Source organism: Lissotriton vulgaris, chromosome 5 (genome assembly GCF_964263255.1).
Source record: "Lissotriton vulgaris chromosome 5, aLisVul1.2, whole genome shotgun sequence".
In the NCBI taxonomy this organism is placed as follows: domain Eukaryota; kingdom Metazoa; phylum Chordata; class Amphibia; order Caudata; family Salamandridae; genus Lissotriton; species Lissotriton vulgaris.
Genome location: NC_141693.1, coordinates 1,773,131,959 through 1,773,139,273, shown reverse-complemented (window position 1 = coordinate 1,773,139,273; position 7,315 = coordinate 1,773,131,959).

Here is a 7,315-nt window from a genome sequence, read left to right as displayed (position 1 = left end):
AGTCTGCCTCAATGAGCTGCATTTATATAGAGGCAAAGTCTGGTATAGAAATGTTAGTAGAGAGGGCTTTACATCAAAATCATGGGTGGCATTGAGGAAATAGCCAGTTGCACACATGGAACGCCTCAGCCATACAAAGGAATGTAAAGCAGCTCACAAATCTACTTTGTATTACTTTTCCAGGGCAAAACAAGTTTTCCACTATAAAATAAATATCAAATCACAACTTAACACCAGTTTGTCACTTTTGATGATTTTGCTCTGGCATAAAGTGTTGATAAATCTGACCCTACGTATTTAGCAGGTGCATTTCTTAACTGTGGGAATGCTTCACATTGAGGCACTTCAAGCAAATGGTTGGTACTTTTTAGGTCTCGGCCTGATCCAGCGCATGCGCTGTTGTGCTGGTCTGCCCGAGACATTTAATTGCTGCTTTGAAAAGTACTACTTTGCAGGAGACTAGCTTACTATCACACGCACAAGGGCACACGTGAAATGCACAGCTGCCATCGTGCACAGCTGCAATTTGGATTATTTTATTGCGCGTGTGAAAGCCCTACCTTACCACGCGCGCCTCGCTTCAATGCCCGCGTCACTCTGCAACATGAAGACACTCAGCGCCACTTTTTGCCCTTAGCTCCTGCAGGAAGTGTTTGCTGTTCGCGCGCTTTAACGTAAGCGACACTTGCAGTAGAATTGGAGCGTTGATCACTCTAGCTCTTTAAAATGTGCTTTGATGACAGCATCACTTTGTCGAGATCTGTGGGATTCCTCTTGCTGGGAACATCGCTTCTCTAGAGAGAAAGAGATCTTGTGACAACGTATGCACAAACAATTTGTAAAATGTGGAGGGGGCGTGGCGCCCAGCTGGTATTATCCGAGCTTGGGGGTTCAGCCCATGCCTTGCCCTCAGCGGATCTCTTAGGCATGTGAACTCTCCCACTGCGGCCTAGCATCCCGAGTAATGCAGAGGAGTCTTGATCCAGTTCAGTCGTCTGGTGGAGCAGGATTTGTTACGTGCGAGAACGCTGCAGTGATGATTTATTGGATAACACGGTGTAAAATTTCCAAAACATTTTGGGGGCAGAGGCTGAACATGAGGTCTTCTCTGGCAGTAGCCCCATGCACATGGTGTATTTTGCATCCGGTGTTCTTTCAAAATCATCTAAATACCACGACTCGCGTACCTAATACATATACAAAAATATAAGTGCCTCTCTCTTTCAAGCACTAGGAAGCAGTCTCTCCAACATAAGTGCAACCCTTGCACCGACATAGCACATTACATTGGTGACAAGGTTATGCAAAACACTGGAGCGCAGCAGCCATTGCGCTCCCATTCTTACAAAAAGGACGGCCCATGCGCACGCGCAGCGGACGCGCGCAGCGGGCGCGCCGGTGGCGCGCCAAAGGCAAGCCCGTCTGCGCCCGTCTGCGCCCGTCTGCGCCCGTCTGCGCCCGTCTGTGCCTATCCGCGGCCGGCCGGGGCTAGGGGCACTCCACTCTGCCCAATTTTTAACTTTTTCGTCAGCCCAGCTCCGATCTTTGCAGGGTCCGTGGACCTTGGCAGATTCCACCATTGTCAAAATTTCCAAACTCGGCCTTACGCCGATTCCTTCCACTCCCCACATCCTGGCCCCGGTCCCTCCTCCCTTCATCCCAACAGAGCCGTCTCCTTCACTCTCTGTGACCCCTGCAATCTCCGTTCTTCTTTTGAACACTAGATCTGCGGTCAAGCATTACCATGAACTTTTTGTTCTGCTTGACACGCATAAACCTGATCTTTTGTTTCTCACAGAGACTTGGGTCTGTCCGGATTCCCTTCCAACCCTTTTAGCTACGCTCCCTTCCTCCTACTACGCTATCCGCGCCGACCGACCAGTCGGTAAGGCTGGCGGCGGCGTTGCCCTCATTGTCCGCGCTGGCCTTCATTTTCAGATATTATCAGCCCCTCCCATTGCAACGGTCGACTATTTAGTCATTCGCTCTGCCTCTTTCTCGCCACCTCTCACCTGTTTGCTTATGTACCGCCCCCCACAACCAACACTGCACTTCCTTCCTGCCATCCAGGACCTTCTGGCTACTCTGGCAGTGAATAATTCTTCCATCCTGGTGCTTGGCGATTTACAATTTTGGCCCTCCGACCCGGCTGAGGACCTCTTATCTAAAGAATTCTCAGATTCTCTTTGCTCTTTTAATTTTTTGTCCCATGTTCACACCCCTACTCATATCCATGGCCACATTTTGGACCAGGTTTGGTCGCTTAACTGTCCTGTTTTCTCCCCTGTGGTCTCCCCATGTGTCCGGTCTGACCATTTCTTAATTTCTTTTTTCCTGCACCCCATACCTTGTAAAGAAACCTCCTCTTCCCAGGAACACCTGGGCCCGTAATTGGAACCATGTTGACATGACATCTCTTTGTTCCTCCATTTCCGCCTCTAGCCCTAACCTTCAAGATCTCCCCTTTCACTCCAAGTGGACTCTTTAAACAAATGGCTCACCAGAGGCTGTGATCAGGTGGCCCCACTTAGGCGAGTTACTGCCAGGCACGACTATGACGCCAATAGGTGGTTTAACGCCGCACTTAAGGAGAAAAAGCTGGCCCTCCGGCAAGCGGAGCGAGCTTGGCGATGTGCCTATTGTCCCATTCTCAAAATTCAATATACCACACTTCTGAACTAATATAAGAAGTCCATTCTCTCTGCTAAGACTGAGTACTTCTCCTCTAAAATCTTGTTTGCTGAAAATCTACTGAGAGAAATCATTTCCATTGTGCAGGACTTGGCTTTCTCGGACAGAGTTACCCTTACACCCTCCCCATCTCAGACCCTTTGTGATTCGCTTAATAGTTACTTTCTGGAGAAAATCATAGCTATTAAATCCAACATCTCCCCTCCCTCTTCCTCTTTTTCGAACCCACAGCGCTCCCCCCCCCCGGTCGTACCTCGACCACTTTCCCCCTTTGACTAAAGAATCGTTTCAGTCCCTTCTCTCAACGGTAAAGTCAGGCTCTCCATCCGACATCTGCCCTGCACATATTCTAGAACAAATCTATCTGGCCTGTCCCTCCCCCCGCTCACTTTCCTCAATAACTCCCTTGCCCAAGGCACTGCCCCTCAATCTCACAAATCCGCGATTATTATTCCCATTCTAAAAAAGCCCAGTGCAGACCCATCCTCATTTGCAAACTATCGTCCCATCTCTCTTCTCCCTTTCCTAGGCAAAATATTGGAACGTCATATCACCAGAATACTTAGCATCTTTGTGGAGGAGAATGGCTGTCTAGCCTCCCGCCAGGCCGGTTTTCGCCTGGCGCACTCCACGGAGTCCGTAGTCATCTCTGTGATGGACAACCTTAGAGAGTGCATGGACACCAACCAACCCCAAGCTTTGGTTCTTCTTGATTTGTCCACCGCCTTTGACACGGTGGACCATTCCATCCTTCTCTCCCGTGTCGAGGCGGCTGGTATCAGGGGAACCGCCTTGGTTTGGCTGGCCTCTTTTCTGAGGGTTCGCACTCAGACCGTCCAACTGGCTAACGTTTCTGCACCCTCTCATAAGGTTCAGTGCGGAGTCCCACAAGGATCTTCTTTGTCCCCTCTGCTGTTTAATTTGTACATTTCCCCTCTTATTATGGCACTTCAGCAGATGGAAGTCATGATCTACAACTACGCTGATGACCTCCAGCTTATTTTTAATTTATCCTCCTCTCCAGATTCCACTCATAATTACCATTCTGTTATGCTTTTCGTCAGGGACTGGATGAACTACAACCATCTGAAATGTAATCCTGACAAAACCGAGTTGGTTTGACAGGTGGTTCCTCCAGTCCCTGGAATTCTTTGTTTTGGCCTCCCTCCCTGGGTTCTCCTCCTAACCCCTCCTTTTCGGTCAAAACTCTAGGGATAAAACTTAATTCCCACCTCACTTTGCACTCTCAGATTAGCTCAGTAGTTTCCTTGTGTTTCCTCGCTCTTCGCACTATTAGAAAGGTGTCATGTTTTTTCTCCTTCTGTGCACTCAAACGTATCCTGTCCGCGATGTTCATCTCCCGTTTAGACTACGGCAATGCCTTGTACACTGGTGTCCCCGCATACAATCTTCGGAGACTACAACTGGTTCAGAACCAGGCAGCCCGACTTGTTTACAACCTGTCCAAGTCTCATCATGTCACCCCGCTGCTCAAAGCTCTGCATTGGTTGCCTATCCGGGAGCGTGCCCTGTTCAAGATGGGTTGTATCACCTTCCAGGCCAGGGCGGGGCCTGCCCCCGGCTTTATTTCGTCTGAAATCAAGGCTTACCTTCCTAGCAGAGAGTTGCGCTCTTCTTCGCAATCTCTTTTGGTTTCCCTCGTTTTAAGAAGAAGAAGTCAGGAGGTGTCAAATTTTCCACGCTAGCGCCCACTTTCTGGAATACCCTCCCTCCACTCCTCAGATCCTCCCCCCATTATCTGGAGTTTCGGAAAGCTTTAAAAACATTTCTCTTTGCCCAAGCCTTTCCACACTAGTAGTTCGTCCCTCCCACTGTCCCATGGTTGCATCCCTAGCGCCAAGAAACCGCTTGGTCGTTGTGCGCTTTATAAATATTTTAATTTCAATTTCAATTTCAATTTCATGATCCCCCTGTTTTGTACCACAGCCCCTGCCACATTGGAACTGAACCCACGCACACAAAGACAATAGCGCAAAATGTCTTGCCACAGCAGGGCGATGCACAGCTAGGCCCGCTCACCTGCTCGACATCGCCGCCGATACGAGCTAAGGCAATGCGCCCGTGCCAACAATTCAAGATAGTGATCTTGCAAGTTCACTTTAAATGACCACCCAAGTCTACATCAGTCCTCGAGACTTTTCATCAGTAGTGGCTTTGGTTAAAACTGTGTAAAGTTGCTAGAAACGTAAGGAGGTTCGAGAGGAGCTATGCACCCAATTTTAGTATCATTACAGAACATAGGGGCATATTTACAACCAGCTTTGGCATAGCCAATAGGTCTCGCCTTTTGGACCTTATAAGTATTTAGTTATGCAGCACAATATCCTTGGTGCAACAACATCAACTGTTGCATGGCTAAACACTTATAAGGTCCCAAAGGCGAGACCTATTGGCTATGTCAATGCTTGTTTTCTATGGCAAGGGAACAGCTCAAACTATAAAAACTGACCATCCACTGAACGATGCCACAATCTGTCTCAAAACTCAATCAGACATCATTAAACAAAGCCATGTTATAGAATTCCTATTAGTGGTATTCGTTGGCAGAGAAAGAGTGGTTAAATGCAAAGGTCATTTCGCTGTCTATGTTGAAGACCAATTGTAGAAAATACCAATGCTTAGAGTGGGCTTTGAGTAAGACTATTACTTACATTTGGGTGGCCTTCTTGTCATTCTCATTTGCTTCTTATTCAATTGCTTTCCTACCTCTTCTGGTGTCTGTCTCTTCCCTGAAGCATTGTTAGTTTACCATTGTTTTGATTGGGTGACGTGCAGCCTTCCATGGTTCTACATCAGGGAGCTACTTACTTCTTTTTCTTTCAGCACTCCATGTGAGTGCATGTGTAGCTTGCTCTCACCCCTGTGTGCTGCTTCCCCATCATAGCCACCCATCTGCGCTCTCTGTGTTGCTCCGGCTGACCCTTCCCATCCCACTTGGCTTTTAGTGTTTTTAATGCCTCCACCAAGCACCTTCATTGGTAACTCCTGCTCCCATACCCTCTGCCACTCTACAGTGTGTATATACCCTGGCCCACTGTACCATTGTTGCACTGCCCTTTAGGATTGTGTTTTTTCATTTTCTCTCTTTTTGGAGAGCCTAGAATTTGCAACTTGCTGCCGGGCTGCTATCTTCTAAATAATGTGCTTCCCTCCACCTTTAATATTTTTTACATTTATTGTTCAAAGATGGGAGTCTGCCATCTTGGAACAGTAAAAGTAATAAAGCGGCTACAGTATCATTGATGCATCTGAGCACAGGCTTGGTGGTCCCCATATGTGTCATCCTGCTGGGGCTGCAGTAGTCTCCGGATGTGAGGTGTGCATGCACGATTAAGCATGCACACTTATTCATCATCACAGTGGGGCTTTCAGTTTTTCTTTTCAGTTTTTTTGCTGATACTTTTTAGCATTGGCAATAACCCTTTTGGCAATAAACATGAGGCACATCAAAAGGCGAGACTTACTGGCATTGCCAATGTTTGTTTCTTTTCTCTGAAAGGCCCTTGTAAGGGAGCTGTTTAATGCGTTGAACAGTAACAGTTCTGTTTTACTTGTCCTGCATTGCTAACAATAACAAACATATTTACAACAAGGGGTGGTGAGGGACAGAGTCTCTGAATTAAGCAGAAAGCTCTCACCCAGTCAAGAGATCAGGGCTAGATCCAACACCGTTTTTTAGCTCACTGCACCATCCCAGTTTCAGAACCTGGCTGTATGCAAATTAGTCTGTTCCTGTCCCAGTGCATGATGGGAACAGGGCAAACCAAACTACAACAGCCAATTCTTACACTGGGAAGGAAACAAGCTCCCGGGGACCGGTTTCTAGCATTACAGCCGTCTTCGGCCCGGTTTGCTTGAATCCTGATGGTGCAATGAGCAAGGGTCTCACATCTGAGAATACCCTTCCACGCTTAGGGTGGACAAAAATATTTACAACAAGGGGTGGTGAGGGACAGAGTCTCTGAATTAAGCAGAAAGCTCTCACCCAGTCAAGAGATCAGGGCTAGATCCAACACCGTTTTTTAGCTCACTGCACCATCCCAGTTTCAGAACCTGGCTGTATGCAAATTAGTCTGTTCCTGTCCCAGTGCATGATGGGAACAGGGCAAACCAAACTACAAAAGCCAATTCTTACACTGGGAAGGAAACAAGCTCCCGGGGACCGGTTTCTGGCATTACAGCCGTCTTCGGCCCGGTTTGCTTGAATCCTGATGGTGCAATGAGCAAGGGTCTCACATCTGAGAATACCCTTCCACGCTTAGGGTGGACAAAAATATTTACAACAAGGGGTGGTGAGGGACAGAGTCTCTGAATTAAGCAGAAAGCTCTCACCCAGTCAAGAGATCAGGGCTAGATCCAACACCGTTTTTTAGCTCACTGCACCATCCCAGTTTCAGAACCTGGCTGTATGCAAATTAGTCTGTTCCTGTCCCAGTGCATGATGGGAACAGGGCAAACCAAACTACAAAAGCCAATTCTTACACTGGGAAGGAAACAAGCTCCCGGGGACTGGTTTCTGGCATTACAGCCGTCTTCGGCCCGGTTTGCTTGAATCCTGATGGTGCAATGAGCAAGGGTCTCACATCTGAGAATACCCTTCCAC